This window comes from Lygodium microphyllum, chromosome 30, assembly GCF_053477565.2.
Source record: "Lygodium microphyllum isolate KBCC chromosome 30, Lygodium_microphyllum_v1.1.10, whole genome shotgun sequence".
NCBI classification, from domain to species: Eukaryota; Viridiplantae; Streptophyta; class Polypodiopsida; order Schizaeales; family Lygodiaceae; genus Lygodium; species Lygodium microphyllum.
Window position 1 is genome coordinate 48,714,627 of NC_141164.1, and position 23,824 is coordinate 48,738,450.

At 40.3% G+C, this 23,824-nt stretch overlaps 1 pseudogene; it reads left to right on the forward strand.

The window, feature by feature from the left end:
• Nucleotides 1–574: 574 nt before the first annotated feature.
• LOC148009818 (uncharacterized) lies at nt 575–1,617 on the forward strand (annotated as a pseudogene).
• Nucleotides 1,618–23,824: the final 22,207 nt, after the last annotated feature.

Below are 23,824 nucleotides of genomic sequence, written 5' to 3' on the forward strand. Positions count from 1 at the left end.
CTTAGAGCAATAGAAGAGGGAGAATGGGTATTAGTCTTTGATAGCAGCCTTGAAAATCAACATACTGCACTTTGGAAGATGGTGAAAAGATGGTTTGGCCGTACATAGTCAGACATGTCTTTGATAATTCAACATATGAGCTGACAGAATTGAATGGGACAGTGCTTAGAGTGCCTATTGTAGGAAAAAGAATCAAGATTTTCAAGAAAAGAGATGACGAGGATTATGCATTGGAAGAATTTGTAAGAGAAGAGCAACGAGAAGAAACTCCAGTAGAAGAGACAGATGATATGATAGATAACCTTTTTGATATACCGGAAATATACAATGAAGAGATTGATCTATACATGGATCTTGACGACAATGATCATGGGTAGTTGGCCCATCTAAAGGATGCACATGATCAAAGGGGTTGGATGTCGTATTGTTGCGCATACGAGGTGTGGAATCCACCAAAAAGTTTGTGTGTGTGACATTTGTTACTTTGTGCATACTTCGTCGTTGTGTTTGCATTTTGTTCTGCGTGGGCAGTATAGTAGAGAGAGGGGTGTTGCCTTTCCTTTCAGCTGGGGTTGAACCTGATAGATCCTCCTTCAACAATGGTGGGCATGCGATGTCTTTTATGGCTTTTCTTGGCTTCTTGCATCGTCTCAATCTGTGAAAGCAGCACTGGAGACCGGGATTCTGCATACAGGTCTTGTGTGGAAATATGTGAGAAAACAGGCTGCATCAACGGCAGTTGCTTTTCAAGATGTAGATTTTCTGTTAATGATTATGGTTCAGACAGTTCTAAGAGCAAGTGTCCCTATGATGAATGGATAGCTTGGGATTGCACAAATGAGTGCCGATATCAATGCATCACATGGAGGGAAGCTGATAGACAGAGGGAAGGGCAGCCACATGTCAAGTATTATGGAAAATGGCCTTTTAAGCATGTGCTTAGCCTCTAGGAGCCTGCTGCAGTTGTTTTTTTCAATTGCCAATCTAGCTTTACATGTCCAAGGCTGTGTTTCATTTCTCCTCCTCCTGCATTTCAAGCTGCCACAACGGCCACAAGGCATGAAACGATCTTACTATGAGTATAGTGATTTATGGACTGTATATGGTTTAGCCTCTACAAATTCATGGCTTTGGAGTGCAGCCTTCCATGCCAGAGAGACAGTTTTTTACAAAAAAACTAGATTACTCCTCTGTTGTTTCTCTAATAGGACTGTCCCTTATAGTTGCTATTATTCGAACATTGAATTTGAGGGTTGAGGCAGCCCGTGTGATGGTTGCCGCTCCAGTAATAGCCTTTGTATCTACACACATTCTCTATCTCAACTTTTATGACTTTGATTGGCTGGAACATGAAGGTGTGTGTGGTAATGGGAGTGCTACAATTTCTTTTGTGGACATTCTGGGCTGGGTATATTCGCCATCCTGCAAGATTCAAACTCTCGTTTGTGGTTCTAGTTGGTGCACTTGCCATGCTTCTTGAGATATACGACTTCCCCCCCTGTATGGGGTGCTTTTGATGCTCACTCTCTTTAGCATGCAACCACTATATCCTTGACAATGCTATGGTGGAGTTTTATCAAAGATGACACATCATTCAGAACCACACAACTGCTTTGAAAAGCCAAATATGTGGATGGAACCAAAAAGGATCGGTAGTGTGGATGTTGGGGCCGCTTTTCTGTATGAAAAGCAGTGTGTTGATGCAGAAGAGCCATATTGGGGGGGGAGATATTTTTTTGGGGGATCGAATGCCTGAAGAAGAAAAACGCAACGCTGGAACACTATGGGGGAAAAACAAGGTCTCAGAATTGAAGAAAGGCAGAAAAGCCATGTCTGATTTGTAGCGCCTGCGATCAGAGGGAAGTACAGGCAACTCAATAACAAAAACAGGGAGTTGAAGAGGAGTTTTAGAGTTGCCAGATTGACACAACAGGCATAAGAACATCGCATGTTTGGATGGATTCACCACGCTATAATGCGCTGCATTCTTGATGCTCTCGGAGATAAATGAAGTCAATTTTTTTTTTCGCATGGTTGTTTCCAGTATAAGAATATCTCACAATTGGATAGGTTCTCTATACTGTAATTCACCGTATTGTAGATGTATTCTGTGAGGCGTTTCAATATAGAAACGATGCATTGGCCCTGCTGAATTCCTTTGGATTTCCGCAGTCATTGGGAACATATGAATGGGCACCTACCTTCAATCTCAAAATCAACAGAGAGTTCGGTTCTACGAGGCAAAGATTTCCATCTGACTTTGTTCCGCTTACCAGAGCGAGACTTGCTGGAAAGGTTGGCAGCACAGCTTTCTTTGAAAAACCGCAAAAGGATTGTCGATGACAGATGCTTATCAACAAGTTATCACCTTGCCGAAGATTTGGGTCTTGCTTTTTCTGAAAGATCTTCATGGACACTTTTACAGTAGTAGAGGAGAATCAGTCAGAGGCTTCAATGAAGGCTATATTGGATCTTTTACGAGCATTATATGTTCTTAGTACAATCAATGAAAATCCAATTTTTCTTAGCCAAGCTTCAGATCTATTCCTTCAGGTTCTTCTGGGAAGCTGCAAGCACAAGGGAGATGACGATCGTGTTCAGAAGATAAAAACTTGTGTTCTGACCTGGGCATTCAAGATCAAATGGACTTGCACATAAATGTGTCCTACATAGAGCTAGTGGAGCTGTTGGGAGGAGCAAAAGGTGGTTTGCATGCTGATGTTGCATGAGCTCTATTTTGAGCTCTTTTGGAATGGAAGAGCTTGAGTTACTTTTTCAGAAAGTTTAGAATGTTGCTGTTGCCAAAGAAGAGGAAGGAACTGATTTTCAAATGCAGAAAAGAGAACCTCACAAGAGCTTTCATCTTTGTCTGATCGCATGCATCGGCTTGAGGCAACACTTGACAATATTCACCAGTGGAAGGAGGTTGTTAACTCTTGGAAAGATATTGTTACTTGGCATCATTTTCTCATATTGCTTATTCGCTTGATGGATCTTCCATCTTGGAATTTCTCAAGGACCTCTATGGTCGTGACTTTGCTTTCGAAAACCCTTCGACATGGTTAGAAGCATTTGGGTCTACATTCCATACATAATTCTTAGATGAACCATCAGTAGTCATAGTATTCATAAAATGATGCATGACAAAGAGATGCTCACTTTTGTAATCATTATTTTTGCTAGTAAAGCATAATTACCTTGCTACATTTTTATATATCTAATTTTTGTCTTCTTTTAGAAATAGTTATTAGAAATATGGCATTTCTCACCATAGTGCTAGCATTTCTATTATCACTAGAATTCTATTGCTATCAGTTGAAACATGTAACTTTTCCTCTTTGGCTCCCCCTTTCTTGGGACTTTCAATACTAAGATGAAGAAGTCATGGGATCAATTAATGGAGTAGCATCAAGTGATAAAGTAGCAAGTATATAATCATTGGAGCTTTACTCCAAGTCACTTATCTCTTCTATCTTAAAATTGAACTTGGAAATAATATTGTGATCATCAGAAGATTTGAAATTATCCTACACTTTTCCTTTTCCTTTTTTGTGCCTGTCATTGTGTATCTTATGACACTATGACCTTATCTAACCATGCTTCCCACAATAATGAAAAATAAGAGAGGACCTAGGGCCACATGACTGACTACATTATTGCCCACAAGACTTAGACTTTCCCATGTTGGATTGTTGTGATTCTCTAGAATGATTACCCTTTCCATTACCACTTTGTTTACCTTTCACTATAAGTGCATGAGAAGTTCTGATTGCATCAATATTCTATTTACTTCTTTTGTAAGTAAAGAAACCTCTACATCCATGAGTTGAGAGTCACCTTCGAGAAGGTTTGCACTCATAGTAGTGCGAAATGTATTCCATGACTCTAAGCAGTGTGACAAGAAAGAAAAGAGACTTAACATCCTCCTCACTTTAGGCCCTATGCAATAAGCTAACTAAAAATGGAATGAAACTCATTTAGATGAGAAGGCATAGACATCCCATCCTTGATACGAAGGTCCATGAGTTTATTAAGCTAGTATAACTATGCTATGGGACTCTACTTATTATTGAGATCACAAATCCTTTTCCATAATATATAAGCACCATCATGAGTTTCAATGCCCTTAAAGTATACATACTTTAACAATGATAAAATGATAGCAGACTTATATAGTTCATCAAGCTCTTCCCATTCCTTTACATCTTAAAGTGTTGGTGTTATGCCCTCTAATTTTTATGGCTTGACTTGCTTCTTTTATACTAATAGCTACCAAATCTAAGTATTCCAATATTGGGAGTTATTGCCATCCAACTTCTCTATGTTCAAGATAGCACTATCATAGGAAGCATTTGAAACACTACCATTGTGCTCTCCAAACAAAGAGAGTATGAGTGTAAGAGATGGAAAATAGGGCACATAGGGGTAAGTATAAAAGGAGAAGGTACCAACCAGTTTTGTAGTCAATTTTGATATTAGTACAAGTGTCTTCTCTTGTTTCATCTTTCTCTTTTTGTCCTTTCATAGCTGCCATCCATCTCTTTCCTACTTTTATATCTTTCTCTATTTCTAGTATTTCTCTCTCCTCAGCTAGACATTCTCTCACTTCTACACTTCATCTCTCTCTTCTATAATCTTCTCTCTCCTCTTTCTCTCTCTCTCTAGTTCACTTCTTGACAAGTGGTATTAGAGCATAGGCTTTTGGTCCATTTAATTTCCTCATTTTAGACATAATTTTCTCAAATTTTCCACCATTAAATCTTGGATGGTAGGTAGAGGAGCCACGTGGCACATACTTGCAAGAGTTATACTTGGATCAAAGACTAAACTTGGGACTCTAACAAAGATCTTGGAGAGTTTTGGCCAAATCATGACTAAAATGGCAGGTCATGCATCCATTACAAGCTATTTTGAAGGTAACTTGGTAAAATAGGGGTTAACTAGACTTAATAGAAGAAAAACTATGGTTACTTTTTGGAAAAGAGCTTCATTTGCTTCATGTCTATGACTTCCATGGAACCATCAGCCTCCTTCAACTTCATCTTTCTCCATGAATCTTGCCTCTCTCCAACAATGGACTATGTAGAAGGCTTTTACAATAAGCTGCATACCATTTTTCCCTATCTTGGTGGTGCCACACCAACAAGAGAAAAACCCAAAATTTGCATTGATTTTCTATCCTAGATAGAAAAAAGTGTGTTGGCAAACTCTCCTTCAATGGGTTGATTAGATCACGTCTACTCTTCATCCAAATCAAGATCAGCATCCTTGACAAGCTTTGGAGCTTCCTATTGCTTCAAACATGGACTTCTTCTTCTTCTTCTCCAAACCTAACTGTGCAATCCATGGGCAACCATTAAAGCTTGAACAAAGCTTTTCAATTTTAAAGGGATTTTGCTTCATTTCATCTATGGGGTTCATCTGCATCAAGATTATCTCAAGATTTGAGCAAGACTAGAAACATTGGAGCTTTCTTCAACTCTTCAAGTTTCCATGGGGGATAATTTTTGGGATTCTTCTTCAAGCTTGGCATTCTTTTTTTCTGAAGTATAAAGAGAGCTAAAATCTTCCCATACAAGGATTCTACATTGTTTTCTTCTTCATGGCCAACATTGAAGCTCATGCATTGAAGATTGAAGGTTAGTTCTCTTCCGTTGAAGCAACACAGAGAATCTTTTGTTGAATTAAGTAGGGAACCATCAAATATTTTCTTCTTAGAATTCTTCAATAATTTAAGTATCAAGAGACATTCTCTAATGTTGAATGCTCAATGATAAGCTACAACCATAGCTATCAATTCAGAACTTTATTTTCTTCATTGAGTAAGGCTCTTCCACCTTGGTAAGATTGAAGATTGTGGAGTTATGGGACTCAATTTAGAAGCAACATTTTGGGGATTTTGATGGCAACAAGTTGGAAAGTCATTACTCTTTTATGAGCTCTTGGATATAAATCATTACTTGTTGCATGGGTTATGTTGATGACATGTTTGTGATGGCATGGGATCTTCAGTCAGCCACTTAAATGCATATGCTGGTTTGTCTATAGCAATGTCTTTGCTATTATTGGTAGTAGTGATAAGTTGATGCTTATATTGACATTGCAAATGCTTCAGTTGGCATTGGTTGATTCACCTTGGTAGTGATTCCATTCATACAGTGATTACAAGACATTACTCCTTCGTTCCATCCACTAAAATTGGTGGTGTGGGACTTTGTTTACTTTTCATTGATCATGAATTTATGTCTTGGTACCCTTAAGAGTGTCCTCAGTTCTATTTGTGAGTATAAAAGTTTTAACAAGGTCAAATTTGGATTTATAGATCTCTTATAGACTCATTCAAATAGGGCAGGTTGTAGATAGTTTTCGTCACTCAACTTTGAGCTATCATATGTTTTTCTTAACTACTTTGAAATTTCTTGTTAAGTACTTAATTCAAAGAGGAAAGCGTTATCTTTGATTTGAATCAAAAAATTTGTTGATCAAAGCTTTGAGTCAAAAGTTATGGTTGATTTAGTACGTGTAGGTACTGTAGGATTGCACTTTCCACAGGTAGGGAAATAGAGTATTATGGGTCTAATGAGAGATGTTGGTTCTAATAGGTTGGATATTCATTTTGTAGACATTATGGGTACTTTGGCACATGCTTTTATGACTTATGATGACTCTCAAATGGCATTGGAAGTAATAGATGCGAGTTTGGTTAAGCAAGTACTTATCCATCAGTTGCAACCACATATTTCTCAATTGGTTTAGCAAGGTGTAATGCAGGCTCTTATCAATCTCTATGATAATAGTATCTTGCAAGGATATATATGTAATGTTAAAGATAAAAAAATGTTGTCATAATTACTAAGCATGGAAAAACTAGAGCTTCAAGCCGATTTCTAGGCACCAATATGAAGCATTTTTGTAGCAATGGGACTACTCTTTTACAGTCTCTTTAAGGCAGGGGTGCATTACATCGGTTGGTATCATTGCTTAATCAATCATCTCATAAGTAGTTAGAATATGCAGTGGTATTGCTCCCATGGGGTCCATTAGGGTTTACCATATGGTACTGTAACGTGTCCACCTGTTCCCTTCAGGACCTGTCTTAGCAGTCCATTGGAAAGGAGGTCTAGAAAGCTCTGCCCGGCACTCCCATGGAATGTCACGGGGTTCATGATCTAGGACTTTCCGTGTCTACCATGTAGCAGAAGTATTCTGGCCGTTCCCACTTAGGACCAACCTGAATTAGGTTTTCCCTAATGGTCATTTCCTAAATAGAAACTAGCATCGAACCTCGAGCAAACTACCTTATGCAGAAATGCCAGGGCTGAAGCGGATTCACGCTGCACTTGGTTCAAGGAGAATGGGAAACGAGAGAGATGCAAAGCTCAACCTCTTTGCCATAAGGCATAGCCCCATTCGGTTCCCCTAAAACATCGTAAATCGAGATTATTAGACTCTAGGCCAGTGCCCTTGCTATTCATTTCCTTTGAAACGATCTTCTTACTATACATCATGATTGAGAAAAGTTCCCAGCCAATTGAGACCACCCATCCGTAGGACGGATCCATGGCTGCATCCACCACAATTTCCTCAAGTTATTTTAGTTGTCTAATTACCTACCACATTTAGTTGGACATGTATCAAATAGCTTCCTTAATTAGTCCGTTAGGCTAGTTCCTTTACGTAATCATAGTACTTGCCATAGAAAAGCAACGTCAAACAAGTTTCTTTTCAACAGCTTATCATATTTATCTTTGGAATACATTTATAAAGTCCAGCCCCTAGGCTTATCCATAATTTTCTCGAAGGCTATCCAGCAATCCACAGGGATTACTAATCCAAGATTCCGCCCGTAGACTAGTATGTGGGCCTCGAGATCCAATCCTAAGTCACGTTGGCCTCTTATGCAGGGCCCGAAAAGTGAGGGATTTACAGCCAGAGCCCGACGCGGTTAACGACCCCCTTGGTTAAGGTTAGGCAAACAGTCGGGGGTAACTGAGGCTGCCTCTCCCTTCAAGCCTTCAACTTGAAGCATTAGATATCTTTTCATCCTTTAGTTCCTTGAGCAAACAAATCAAACAATGCTCTTTAAACTGTTAGAAGAACAATAATTTCCAGTGATCGTTATTTGGCCAACTACTAAGGAGTGAATCCTTCTCTTCGAATGCATCCAGCATTCAATCCAGGATCAATTGCGACTCGGCAAGATCCCCAAGGGTTTGTTTGTTAACCCGTATGTCCTTCGTTTAGGGCCATACCCTATTAACCCAACTTAACCAATACCTTAAGTTCTATTAACAGTAAATTGTTGCTCCAATTTATTGATTGGTCCATTGCTTCCAAGCAAATATCTAATCCCCTTTTCTTGGTCACTTTTCCCAAGAAAGGTACTATATCAGGACGACTACTCATCCTCTTGCAAGATAAACTTGTACAAGAATGTGCCAATTTCATTTTGAGGATTTGGCCATTCCCTTGTGATCAAATCACAAGATCATGTGACTCTGCAACATGTTGCACTTGTGTCACATCTAATCCATGGGACTATTTTACCCATCAAATGGCATCTTCTAATCACGGAATCATGATTAGATAGGAAAAAGGGTTAGGGTGTCTTCATAACAATCCATTCCTGATTGCACTAGGCCGACATTGTCAGTCTTAAGGTTCCAAATTTAAATCAGGTTTCATCTTTTTAGCGGGTGATCCTTAGGGTAGAAACCCTAGATCGTTTCTCGCAAGTATGTCCTATTGTCCCTGCATTCTGTGAATGTGAATAGGTTTTTAGGGTATGAGAATTTCAACTTGGCAATAAATGCGACTAGGTCACGTCCTCAACGTGCTAAACCCTAGCTAGCACTTGGGATATGTTACATCGATTTAACCCTTCCTAAGCGATTCCTTCGTGGTTTTAGGCGTTTTAGGGTAAAACAATTTACTTGTCTACTCATGAAAAATGATTACGATACCATTCTCGTAATCACATGATTCATTGCCTACCTATGATTAGATTTACAAGCCCTAACTTTTCTGGTTAAGATCAAAGCGTATGTTAAGTTATGGCCTAATTCCTATTGATCCCTCTATAACATGCAATCAAGATTCATGCTACTAAGCTTTAGGGTTTTATGTTTAAAACAAACCATGCAGCCTTTTCCTAGTTTCATTTCTGAATAAATTATTTGCATGCTGAATTTACACAACCTTTCGTAACTACTTACGTAATTGATTGAGATTTATGTCAATTTCCTAGAGATTAATCTACTTCATGCAGCCCTAGAATCATTTCCATGCCTTGCAAATTCCTATGGTTATTAGCAACCTTCTTTAATGAATCATTGTGAAGAAGAGATGTCTAATAATGCGACATATGATTTATTCTTTCCATGCATAATCAAAGTGTACTACAATAATTTCGACTTGTAAAGATGATCATTAGTTGATCTAAATTCGTTACTTTGCAATTCATAAAAACCACTTGCTAAGAATGCATAGAGATCTTATGCTCTCTTCTTTTGTTCGTTTCATTGAAAAATACCAATGACCGAATTCTTCAATCATGAGCTATTTCCGTTAAATTGGCCAAAGTATTTCAATTGAAAAATTGCATCCTAATTCCATAAATGATCCATGCACAATTGTAATATTACAATGTAAATCAAAATTAGGAAGAAAACCTCGACTTGTGGTGAAATGTTCACATGGATGTTAGGAGATGATCCTCCTGCGGTTGCGCCTTGTGCCTTTTTAGGAGCCATTGCGTATTCGACCTTCTTGCCTTGGCCGTAGACTTATGATCTTGGCCCGTCTCCCTCACACGCGCAATTCCCTTTGAGAATCGGCTTCCTTGACTGATGCTTCGTCTTGTGGACTTGGGTTTTGGAAGACCTTATAGGCTTGTGGGAGTTGCAATAGGAAATATGGTTTTTGAATCTGGTGCTTAGAGTGAACTCGAGGAGAACCAATGAAAAGAGGATTTAAAACTTGCTAATACGGCTTAAGTGGGAATGTCATGGGAGCCTTTAAAGAACTTGTGTGGGGGAAATCCACGAAAATGGCTTTGTGGAAATGCTAAGGGGAAGGCTTTGAAAAACCCGGATATGGTGTCTTTTGGGGAAACCAAGTGGGAAAAAAAAGGTTTAATTCTCAGAGTAAGTCGAACTTAAAGGGGACTTGGGTGGAAATTTCAAGGACAAAGGGGACTTGGGTGGAACTCCACGGGAATGGGTGCTTAAACCCTTGGGGGGGGGTGGGTTATACAACCCACTTGGAAGGGGCTTATGAAAGCCCACAAGAAAGGGGGACTTTCTAAGGGGCCCTTAGAAGCTTCCCAAGAAGCTTCTCGGAAGCTTCTGTGGTCCACAGAAATCCACCACCTAGAGGAAGAAGAGACAATTTTCAACGACGTTTGTTGGCAGGTAGAAGTCGGCGAACGATGGCAGCGCAGTAGCAGCTGGCGGCTCTTCTACGAAATTCCTCCCCCCTCATGGCGCACACAGAGGCGATGTTACTCTCTTCTCTCTCTCTGATTGGCGGCATTATAGCTCTTCCCTCTCCTTTACTTTCCCCCTCACAGGGGGTTTTTATAGGGTAGGGAGAGGAGACCTCTCCCTCCCATGCGGCCAACTGCATGTCCATTCTCCCTTCCATGACCTCCAGCAAGGAGGTTTACGCACCCGCGTCTTACTCCCCCTCCTCTAGCACAGCCTTCGGCTAGGGTGAAAAGAAGGATTTTTAAAAAATTTCCATAAATATTCTCAGTTATCCCCTTGACCTCCTCCAAAGAGGAGGTTCACATGAAAAAATGCGGGTTTCTTTAAACCTTAGTCTCGATTCTGCCAATGGAGATCATGATACGTCTTGTTAAAGTTCGCACTGTCCCTAACTTTGATGCTGAAATTTCCTTGCATGAGTCTCACGCGAGCTAGTAATATTTTTCAACAGAAATATTATAGGTACCATGTGAGTGTAAGGGGGAAGGGGGGTTATTTAAGGGAAGGAAGGTGCATTTTATAAGGTAAGGTCCCATAAATAGGGGGTTGATAAGGGGTATTTTCATATATTTCTTGCAAGCAGGTGACGTCTCCTTATTACTACTAGTGAATCCCCCATGGTATTGCTTTATACTTTCTTTGCTGATGTTGATGCTAATCAGTGGGCTATGATGCTTCATGCACCTCCATCGGTTAGTAGGAGATCATGGGATTCATTAGAAAAGGATAGCTAGCATGGGAAAGCTTGGATGTTGGTATGCTTTCATTGGCAAACTTCTTGGGAAATATTCTACCAATATACAGGACTATGCTACCTATCTTGATTCGTCTTTGTATCTACCATGAGGGTATTCACCATTGTGTATACTATTTGGCGCAATCACTTCAAGGATAGTCCTGAGCCTACTCTAAAAGATATGATTACTTATTTTGAATATTTTGATGCTCGTCTTATGTCTAAATCTACAGGACTAAATCATGGATAGAAAGTATACTTTGTACAAAGCCAGGATGAAGAGGATTATCTCATAGATCATGGACAACAAATCAATGGGAATCAATCAAGTACATTGCTAAATTCTTTGTTTCTTGAAGGTAAAAACAACACTGAAGTGGACTATGGGTTCTATTATGGGCAAGAGGAAGAGCATGAAGAGGCTAATGACCAAGATGACGATCATGAATATCAACCATATGAAGAAGACCAAGTTGATCAGCAAGTTGATCCTCTAGTAGAAAATACTATGTATAAAGATCACTTGGTAACTGATCGCTTGTTTTGGCCCATTTGGGGAAGAATATGCGCATGGTGAAAATGAAGACTCTGAAGTTCTCGATCATGCTTACGATGGACTAGTTGAAGATATTCATCAATTCACACTCAATCAGGAATGAAATCTCGTCCTACATTGAGAAAGGCTAATTATTCACATAGGAATCCTATCATTATTAGTGTTGATACTAGCCCGATTGGGATTGGATGGGCAATTGGGCAAGATGATGAGAAAGGGAAAAGATATGCAATTCGGTTTGGTGCTAAAGTATTGACTGAATGGCAGAGAACATTAATTATAAGATGAGTTGGATGCATATGATCATGGTTATGAAAACTTGGATAATGATTTTGATGAATGGTATGTTGATAATGAGGATGTACATGAGATTCATGATGGCTATAATATGATGGATGATGGATACGCTTATGGTGATGGATACCTATATGCATTGAAAGTATGTCCAATGAGAATTCTTTTAACTCATATCACACTTGATTTGGATGTGCCTATCAAAATATATCTCAATTTTACTATAGGAGGGAGTGTAGTAGATAGCAAACTGCTGATTGTTTGCAAGTGTCTTTTCTTGGAGTTATGGTGGTTTAGCTTTTAGTTTTATAATTTCAAATGGATGTCCATATGGTCTATTTTCTTTTCTATTTCCAATTCCATCCATTACTTAGAAATATTAGTGCTTTTCCTATTTTTTGTAGCCATTTGTACCAGAGTAGTACTCTGATTTCCTTTACATTTAGCAATTGTAAACAATTCCCCAATATCTTTGAGGAAAAAAACTTATTTGAGTTGGGATGGAATGTAAGAGATGGAAAATAGGGTACATAGGGGCATATGTAAAAGGAGAAGGTACGAGCTAGTTTTGTAGCCAATTTTGACATTAGTACAAGTTTCTTCTCCTGTTTCATCTTTCTCTTTCTATTGTTTCATGGCTGACAGCCATCTCTTTCCTACTCTTCTATATTTATCTCTCCATTTCTAGTCTTTCTCTCTCCTTGACTAGAATTTCTCTCACTTCAACACTTCATCTCTCTCTCCTCTTTCTCTCTCTCTAGTTCACTTCTTGACAATGAGTTGCTATAATTATAGTAAATTGGCCCCAAATCCAAGCAAAAAAGAGTCATGTCTAATAGGCTCATGTGAATCCTCCTCTAGTTGTTGGAACATGGGAAGTGTATTTGTGTGTATATATACATATACCATTATATGTTTATACATAAGCATATGCATGTCATGTAGCCACTTACTCCCTCTTTTCTCTCCGCATACACATTCTTTCATACACAAATCATAGACACTCTACAATACCATCCTCCACAACCATGTCTTTGAGCATATGATTGTGTGAAAGCACTAAAATTCCAACAATATCATGGGTTGGTTGGATAGATGATCTAGGAAATTTTGTGTCTATGAGTGTACTTGGGTGACCATTTGCTACTACATTCATTTCCTAAATGAAGGGGTTTTAGTTACAAGGGCTATGTAGTGTTTGTCTACAAACTATGATTGGTGTATTGGTATGTATATACCATGTCTTGGCATAACTAACCTATACCTATGTTTATGCATATTTCATGAGTGTATATATGCATGCGAACGTGTCATGGCATGCATATGCATATGTGTATGTCATGTCATATGTATGTATATATGTGTGTGTGTGTGTGTGTGTGTGTGTGTGTGTGTGTGTGTGTGTGTGTGTGTCATGCTATACGTTACATATGCATATGCCATGCCATCCCATGCATATGTATATGCATCTACATATGTACATCATGCACACATGTGTGTATGCCATACATATGTATATATCATAGTTATGTGCATGTTTGTGTGTGTATATATACATATACCATCATATGTGTATACATAAGCATATGCATATGTCATGTCATTCATATGTGTATATGTATGCATATATGTATGCCATGCAATGTGTATACTTATGCCTATATTAGACTATTAGCTCCCAACATGTTATTGATGTTAGAGTGTATCCTTATGTATGTCAATCTGAATATTTTCATATGTTTATATGTCTTATTATTGTGATTGATCTTTTCTTGTATTTGTAGTGTTTTGTTTTTTTAAAAAAATATTGTAGACTAACCTCCCATTAGTTGTTGCAAGATAGCTTATAAGCATTGGCATAAGAGGCAAGATACATGGTCACACTTTTGTGAGGAGACCCCATCAAGGAGTCAATGTGGCATGACATCATGTTAATTAGAATTTGTTAAGTTCTTTTGCAATTTGCATTGGAAATTCATTGCTATTACTAAATCCTTTTTTAAAAACATCTATAGGGACAAGGCAATGAGATATGCAAAGAGGAGGGGGGACAAGGGGAGGCTGACCATGAGGACAATAAGGATGGTGTAACGTGTCCACCTGTTCACTTGCAGGACATGTCTTAGCAGCTCATCAGGAAGAGAGTCTAGAAAGCGCCGCCCGACACTCCCACGAAATGTCACGAGGTTTGCGATCTAGGTCTTCCTGAGTCTGCCACAAAGTGAAAGCATTCCGGCCGTTCCACTGACCTGAATCAGGGTTTTCCTAGTGGTCAAATTCCTAGAACAGTAGCTAGCGTCAAATCCCAGGCAAACTACTTTATGCAGAAACGTCAAGGTTGAAGTGGATTCATGCTGTACTTGGTTCAAGGAGAATGGGAAACGAGAGGGATGTGAGCTCGACCTCTCTGCCCATAAGGCATAGTCCCATTCCGTTCCCCTAAAATAGCACAAATCAGACTCTAGCTTCCTAGATTCTAAGTCATTGTTACCTTGCTGTCAACTTCTTTCGAGAAAAGTTCCCGGCCAATCAAGACCACCCATGCGTAGGACGGACCCATGGCCACATCCACCACACTTTCCTTGGGATTGCTTTAGTTATCTAATTAGCTACCACATTTAGTTCGACATGCAAAAACAACTTCCTTAATTAGCCAATTAATCACGAGTTCCTTCACGTAACCTAAACAGTGACATAGAAAAACAATGTCAAACAAGTTCCTTTTCAACAATTGATCTTATTTATCAGTCTTTGGAATACATCATAATAATCCAGCCCGAAGGCTAATGCATAATCCGCTTGAAGGAAATTTCATAATCCACTCGAAGGCAATCCAACAATCCTCAAGAATTACTATTCCAAGTTTTCACCCGTAGACTAGTATGCGGGCCTCGAGATCCAATCCTCAGTCACGTAAGTCTCTTATGTAGGACCCGAAAGGCAAGGGATTTATGGCCAGAGCCCCCCTTGGCACCCAAGCGTCCTCCTAATCCAAGTAGCACCCACAGAGTGACCTCTTGCGGTGGGTTCGGTCCATGTACCTGGCGCAGCTAACAACCCCCTTGGTTAGCGTTACGCAGACATTCAAGGGTGACTGATGTTGCCTCTCCCTCCAAGCCTTCAACCTGAAGCATTAATTATTTTTCCATCTTTACTTCATTGAGCAAAGAGTACAAACATTGCTCCTAACTGTACAAACACAATCAATCCAGTGGTCGTTTATTTGGCCAACTGCTAAGGTGTGAATTCTTCTCTCCGAATGCATCCAGCATTCAATCCGAGATAAATTGCGACTTGGCAAGATCCCCAAGGGTTTGATTGTTTACCCTTTTATCCTTGGGTTAGGGTTTATACCCTATTAACCCAAATTAACCAACACCTTAGGTTCCTCAAATTAAGACAGTAAATCCTAGCGACCTCGTCGTTCTAACTTGATTTGTCAATTGCTTGCTAGGCAATTAATAGTTACCCTGGCAACTTAGCCTTACAGAAGGGTAATGCCATAGGATGACTACTCATCCTCTTGCAAATTAACTTGTACTTAGAACCTACCAACCCTTGTTCTAAAGAGTGGCAAATCTATTTTGTGACTTAAACACAAGGCCATGCGACGTTGCAACTTGTTGTATGTGACAAGTGTCGCACCTAACTTGTGGGATCATTTCTCCCATCAAACGGCATTTCTTGGTCAGGAAATAGGCTTGATCAAGATTTAGGGTTTGGGAGTCCTCTTGATCCAACCCAACCCTAACCTTACTAGGCCGACAACATTTGACCCTAGGGTTTCTAAACTCGATCGGAAGTCTAGTATTAGATCATTTGATCCTTAGGGTAAAACTCTAGATCGTTGTTGCATGGGCGTTTAGCTAATCCTAACATTGCATGAACATTGGTAGGACCTTTGGGATCGAAAGTCTTAACTTGGCATCCCAAGTGTGATACTAGACAGAATTTTTTAATGTTAATTAACCCTAGCTAGCGCTTTGAGGTGTTTGTTGTACTAATTGTTTATGCTTTTAAGAATCCCATGTGGGTTATGTCAATACAAACGATTTACCTAAAACGATCTAATTGTCTTGCGACGAGAGTGATCTTTGCTTAGAAGAGATGCAAATAATTTTCCTAAGAGATGCAATTAAATAAATTCAAGATACAACATTCCGTGCAAGTATGCGAATTATAGACTTTTCCTTCTATGCAACTGGGGTTTGCAAAGACCATTTCTTTTCCTTGCTTAATCTATAATGATAGACAATTCACGGCTAACTCATATAAAAACCTATGTTGAGTTTCAACAAGAATTATACCTATAAACCCTTTGTCCGATGCATTGAGTTCATGATTTAATATGAATTGCATCTTTTCTAAAACAACTTCGATAAAGAAGTTAATGCATGAGGAATGTCATAAGACTATCGTTGATTTAATCCGTTCTACGGCACTTAATCTGACTTGAAATGCAAGCATCTTCGCATGCAACAAGCAAGTTCATGGTTTCATTTCCATGCAATGCAATTCTTGGACATGTTTCTATGGACGTCAATGATTATTTCGTACGAATCACATATAGGAAATCATTGCCTAAATGCATTATGCGCTTGTTCTTTCTTGCGAGGAACACAAGGATGCATTTAAACAAAATTTCATCCTTTTAACCTAAGCAATATGCATTTAGGATTGTCACTTTGGAAATGCAAACAAAGTGCCACATGCAACTAAAACTTTGTAAGACGAATGGATAATTGCATTCATAACTTTCCCATGAAAATTAAATGTGCCCAATACATTTCTTTTATGCGGAATTAAACTTCTAAAAACCTGGGCATGAGGACTCGCAGCGATGTCCACCTGTAAACTTGGGTTGGAGACTCCCGCACGTGCACCTTGCATCTTTTGTTTTGGGGCCATTTATGCAGCATATTTTTTTGTCGCAGCAGCTCCCCTTGGGTTAGTCACGAGTGCTGAAGACTCACAGTCCGCGATCTTCCTCTCCTGCGGCAGGATCAGGGGCCTTGGAGGCTTCGGTTTTAATTCTTGGGGAAGCAACGTGTACAAGGCTTATGAAAGCCTTGTTAGAAGCTTCTGCTTCTCAACAGAATGATGTGGAGGGAAAATGATTAGGGGAGGAGATTGACGACGAAGGGGGGAGATTATGACGATGATGGCAGCGGTATGGACAGGCGACAGCAGGTGGCAGCAACGGGCAGCGGCGGTGGTTATGGCGGCTCCTCCATGGCAAGCGGGCATCACAACAGCCTTTGTTTCCTTCCTCTCTCCCCTCACAAGGGGGGAGTCTTATAGGTTAAGGGAGGGAAAGTAGCCACACACGTGGCTTGTGTGCATGCCTTCTCCCTCATGCTTCCCCACATCACTTAGCTGCTCTCCCTCTCCCTCTCACACTCCTCTCCCCTACCATGCATCGGTTGAGGGGGAGGGGTTATTATTAAAAAAAATTGCACTAAATTTATCCATTAACCCTTTTTCCCCTATGAAGGGTGTTCCCATGCGACTTGCGGGTTTTAGCCTCGGCCTTATTTGCACAACACGGTTGGGGTTTATTAACGCGCGCGCAAGGTAAGCATGTAACTGCCAACTTTTTACGATGTGGGAGATTACTTTGGGGTGCCTTATTGCGCAGGTTGTGCAGGGTTGAAGGTCGACTTAATATTTCGAGCGGGAATATTACAGATGGACTATGAAGAAAGGGCATGATGATATATCTCCTAAAAAGAATTATGATTGATGTATACAGATGTAGTAGGTAGCTTAGCATTGAATAATGGGTGACTTCGAATGGATATAAACATTTTACTTATACTTTTGTGTAATAATTTTTGAAGTGTTCGACACAACAAAACGAGAGAGAGAGAGAGAGAGAGAGAGAGAGAGAGAGAGAGAGAGAGAGAGAGAGAGAGAGAGAGAGAGAGAGAGAGAGAGAGAGAGAGAGAGAGAGAGACAGAGACAGAGAGGAGAAGAATCTTACAGGCTAAAGAAGGGAGAAATGTGGAGCTTAGAAGAAGAAGAACAAATTGTCAGAAGAAAGATACTGTGAAGCTAAAGTTATTGGAGTTGAGGAGCAAGATGGTAGAGCTACTGAAGTCAATGGGATGATACAAGTTCTCAGTTTTTAGATGATGGTAATAAGGGTCTTCTTTTTGTCTTGTTTTCTTCTACTACTTCATGGGGCAGAGAGTTCAGAGATCAGTTTTGATGTATGGATCTGAGTGAAAGACAGCAGAGGGTTGTTCTTCATCATGTTGAGAGTGGTGTATGTTAGTTGTTGTGTGAGGTTTCTCATCAACAGAGAAAAATGGAAGTAAAGAATCTCTACATCTTAAACTAGGTATATGGCCGGGAATATGTGTTATGGAAAAATGTTGAATGCATGGGTTTGAGTTAGTGGAAATCTAAATGGATTTGCAACCAAGAAATAATGGATCTCACTTCATAAAGTTTGAATCTCTTGCAACTCTTCATTAATGCAATATATGCTGAGATGTATTTGTTGGTATGCTGAAATGACAATCTGAAGTCAAAGAATGTGTCTTCCCCTTTACAAGTTTGTGCTTTTGGAACAGAGTAGTTGTGTTTGTTGTATAGAGCATGCAAGAATTTAGGACTGCAAACTATGCAGAGCTATTTTAGGGTAGCTAATCAAGGAATTCTGTAAGAGAGGGGGATTTAATAATGGGGAAATACTAGCTACACTGGCTGGTATTTAAGGTGTTAGGGACTTGATTTTTGACCATTAGATTATAATACAAGTCTCCTTTCATCTTCATCTCTCTCTCTCCCATCTTTCATGGCTTCTTTCTCTCTCTTTCTATCTTTCTCTCTCCTTTCCTAGTCTTTCTCTCTCCTCGTCACTCTCTTTCTCCCTCTTCCTACAGTCTTCCTCTCTCTTTTGCACTCTCTCTCTCTTCTCTTCTTCTCCCTCTCGTGTCCTCTTCATGACAAGTGCTATCAGAGCTCTAGTTCTGATCCATTTAGTTACCGTACATGCTTACTTACCATCCTTTTCATTTTAAAAATCTAAGAAGCTTCAAGTACATAGGGACATGCACTAAAATGAAGGAGCACTGAAGGACCCAGGGGTCAAGGACTAGGAGGGCAATAATCAAGAGCATTAATGGAGTCCTTGAACCAAGTTTCAAGGCTGGAAGATTGGATTTGGCAGCTCGTGGGTCATTTTGGGCCAAATTTGAAGGTAAATTTTTAGAAACAGTGGTCACAAGAAGTAGGGAAGAGTTGGTCTTGGTTACTTTTCACATGGAGTCTTCTCTCTCTTCATTCTCAAGCTCCTACTGCCAAGCTTCCATGGAGGAGAAACAACATAGATCTTCTTCCTTCCATCTCCAATGGTTAGATGCCTTCTACCGCCGAGGTCTCATGCTTCATGTCAAGTACCTAATTGGTTGATTGAGCTATCCTCTTCCCTTGTGTGTATAGCCTGCAATTTGTGTTCCAAATTTTGGGCATCGATTTGGGAAAAAATAGCAACACATCAAGCTTCTCCTTCATCTTGGCCTTCTTCCCCACCATCTACAGTTGGTTTTTGCAAATTTGAAGCCTCCTTCTCATCTTCTTGGACTTTCTTCAACCTTTGAAACCCTAACAAGTGTAGTCCATTGAGAGCCATGGATTCTTCTTCAAAAATCATTGATTCTTAGGGCTTTTTCCTTTCTTGGCACCAAGAACTTGTGTCTACAAGAATCTTTGAAGAAGCAAGCATCAAGAAGCACGTATTTGAAGATGGAGGCAAGAATGCAAGCTTGACATTTGTGGCAGCCATAGCCATAGACCACGACCTTCAATTTCTTCAAGTTCTCTTCAAGACTGGGTCTTGGGGCTTCAATATTAGACTCCTTACCATCAATGGAGCTTGCCTACCCAATTGGAAGAGCTTTGGAGCACAAGAAGGCATTATGGGGTGAGATTTTGGGGCATTCTTCTTCTATGACCTTCAAGGCATGCTGAGAGCTACTAAAGTTCAACCCGTCATTCTCCCATTGAAGAATCAAGCTTGAAGACTCAATTCTTGGCTGAAGTTGTCATCATGGAGCTAAGGGGAGCATTGGAGAGCAAGCATGGGACATTGGCCATTGATTCTAAGCCCGTCTTCACCAATCAAAGAGGTAATTGACTCTTGAACTCTCTTTTAATTCCATCCTCTTGTTAAGTCTAAAAGCATATTGTTGGAAGAGATTCAAGTAGTTAATCATCCATTTTATTGAAGGTTTCAATGCTTATATGCTACCAATTTAATTTCAGTCCTCTCTTAGGCTTCCTTGCATTGAAAATGGTCCATTCTATGCTGAAAATTCTCACTACTGTTTACTAATTGCCTCACCCTAATCTCTTGACTTGTGATGATTGTTTGACCATAAACTAATATCTGAAATCCATTGTAAATGAGGTGAGATAGCAGTGATTCACTGATCGGTAAGCCCTCTCCTTATTCCCAACTCAATTCCATGCACGTCATGAAAAGAATTACTTCCAAGCTCCCATGCATAGCATGCTGATTGCTTAATTAATAAATGTCTGCCATGTATAATCCGAGTGAGGAAAAAGCCCGATGCCAAGCGAGGTGGCGAGACAAAAGAGGGGTGACCGCCCCTTTCCATCAAAGACCCTGAAGGGGTGCACAACCCGGCCCGGAGGGCACTTTTCCCACCTCCTGGTGATTTGGAGCCCGAACTTGTTTGCAGGTGCATGGATATTTTGGGGACCATGGGAATTGGCATGTCATGATGATGCCATTGATGTCTATGACATATTGATGTACTTGGGATTATGCCACTAATGTATATGACATATGGATGTACCACTAATTTACTTGCAATGATGTATGATTGAGAACTAATGCCACATGCAGTCATGTATGCAATTATGACAGTGAATGCAACAAACACTGCATGTATGATGCTCATATGTGAGTGAGATGGTCATGGGAATGCTCATTTTCATGCGCACTAGTGATGTTATGGTTTAGACCATGTGTATGTATGCTGAAGCAATGTATGGTGCCATGGGAGAAGCGGTTGTAGACATACAATAGACAAAGGGACCATATTTCAGCTCTCTTCAATTCCTATTGGGTGTTGTAGACATTTTTCAGTCAGTTGAGAGGAAAATAGTGAGTACTAGCACTGAAGAGAAGGCCCCAAAGAGTGTTTGCAGACCTCAGCAATCCGCCCTATTGTTTTGACACTTTAGTTGGGCACTACCCATCCCTTACAGGCCAAAATAGTCCCCTACTGCTCTCAAATAGGGTGTAAAATTGCATAAAATAGCCACAGATTTGCTATTACAAAAATTTTGTATTAGACTTGTAGTAGTGTGCTTATGACCAGTTCAAAGAGGGCATCTTTGGATCCGAGGTTTAACAAAAAAGTAGGTCAATCAGAGCTTCCTAGCTCAAGTTACGAGCAAAACAGTGACAGGTGGTCTAACGGGACTGCATCTAACCATGGCAAGGAATAAGGGAAAAACTAAGGCAAATGATGACCTCCAGCAACAAATAAGGGATGCATGCTTCTCGAGGGCTGAAATTAACCATGAGGTGGAAGGAATAAGGGAAAAACTAAGAGAAATGATGACCTCCAGCAACAAATAAGGGATGTATGCGCCTCGAGGGTTGAAATTAACCATGAGGTGGAAGATGAAGATTACTCTCATGACGTGGGGGACCTCAGCGCGCTCATTAACACCCTAAGTTCGCATGAGACAAGGCATGTTGAGAGGCATAGAGAATTGATGGAAGGCATTGGTCAAATGAAGACCACTATGGACACCCTTGCTGCCTAGCGCAGAAAGTGGATGGAATTCCAAATGAAAGGGAAGGAACATGAGGATAGATTGGGTATGCATGTTGGATGAGTGACGGGGGCCCATCAGTGAATGCAGAAAATATGAACTCCCAAGGCATTTTGGGGAGAGTGGACATCCCTAACAACACTTTTGAATAGAGAGAGCCTTCACATAGACAAGAGGAGCGCATGAACAATGCAATGAGAGGCAACTTTCAGTCATCACAAGGGCCCACTGGGGTTTTGGTTAGCATGGTGAGGTGTAATCTTGGTATCTCAGGATCCTTTTGGTGTTGGCAGGTACTCCACACTCTCCTTATGGAGATGGAGTGGTATTGAGGGTAAGGGGGGTTGGGTTGAGAGTTGATGGAGATTGAGTTGAGGGATGAGTGGATTTATGAGTTAATGGATGGGCTCTAAGGTCTTATGATACCTCCTTTTTCATAGTTTTAAGGGGGGGTTGCAATTTTGTGTAAATACAAAAAAGTTAAGGCAAGGGCCTAATGTAAATCTAGTGTATAAAGTTAATTATTTTCATTAAACATGAAATTTGAAGACGTTAAGTTATGTCTACCAAAATCAGACAGGTATCTAGAACTCAAATTTTAACGCATCTAAACCCTGAAATTGACTGCAAGGGCTACGCAGAGCTAAAGACATATCATAGATCCATCATTGGGCTGAAACTTAGGGCAAGTAGTTCAAAATTTGGCTATAAACGGTCCTCCAAATTGCGCATGGTGTTTACCGTAACGGCCCTATGGGCCGGGGGGGACTACCCCCTAGACCAAAAGGATCCTGAGATACCAAGTAGGTTGGAGAGAAAATGCGTGTTGTGACAGGTCCTCCAAATTAGACCCTAGTGCAGTAATGGCTCTACATGAGCATGGATTCTCACTTGCAAAAGAGCAACCAAAATCCCATACCCGAACAGAGAGAAACAGAGACCCTAGAACATCAATGGGCCAATCTAGCCAACAAGGGCGAAAAGGCCACACTGTAAAAACACACATGTGTTGCATTAGGACTGCATCTAGTCAAAGCGGAAAGCAACAACACCAAGCTACAATAGAAAGAATGACTAGATATGATAGTCCTGATGATAGATGCTCCTTGAATAGCACTGCACTGACGATCCAAGACATCAGTGGAGAATCCACATCTAGTCGTGTAGTTGGGGACTTGAGGGCATTTGTCAGAAGGCTTAAATTTACAAGCCAAGACCCGGAAGACGAATACATAGTACCACCTGCTTATCTTAGGGTCAAACTCACCATGAAAAGAGAGCATACTATCGATGCTCTGATTGATGAAGGAGCAGATTTTAATATCTTGACCTATGAGGCATGGACCCTGCTAGGCCAACCAGAGCTCACACCGACTAATGCAACTCTTAGCCCTTACAGGGGACACCTACAAGCACTCATAGGAAAGTGCAAAATCCTTGCAAAAATTGAAACTGAAAGCTTTCCTATCCTATTTTACGTTCCTCCAAATAGTGCTAATTACGGGAAGGAAACCCTCCTAGGAAGACCCTTGAAAAGGGCAACCAAGTGCGAGGCTGACTTTGTAGCACAGAGAATACACCTGACACTACCAGGTGTGAGGATAGTCACAACCTTTAGCAAGGGTGACCTCATCAAACCTCGAGGGAAAGGCAAGGAAGGTACTGACATAACAGTCAATCCTACTAATGAGAGCAAGGACTTGTTGGAAGAGCTAATATAAGCACAGGTCGAACAACGAGAACCAATGGAGTGAGGCCATGCGTGAAATAAGAAGGTCAAGGGACAATGCCAAGGACAGGATTTGGACTTACAAATATCTTAGAATACTTTAAAAGAATCCCAAGCCTTATAGACGAAGGCATCGATGGAGGGTCAACAAAACGCCGTGATGGATATCCAAAGCGTTACTACGTGCTCAAGGGTATTACGCA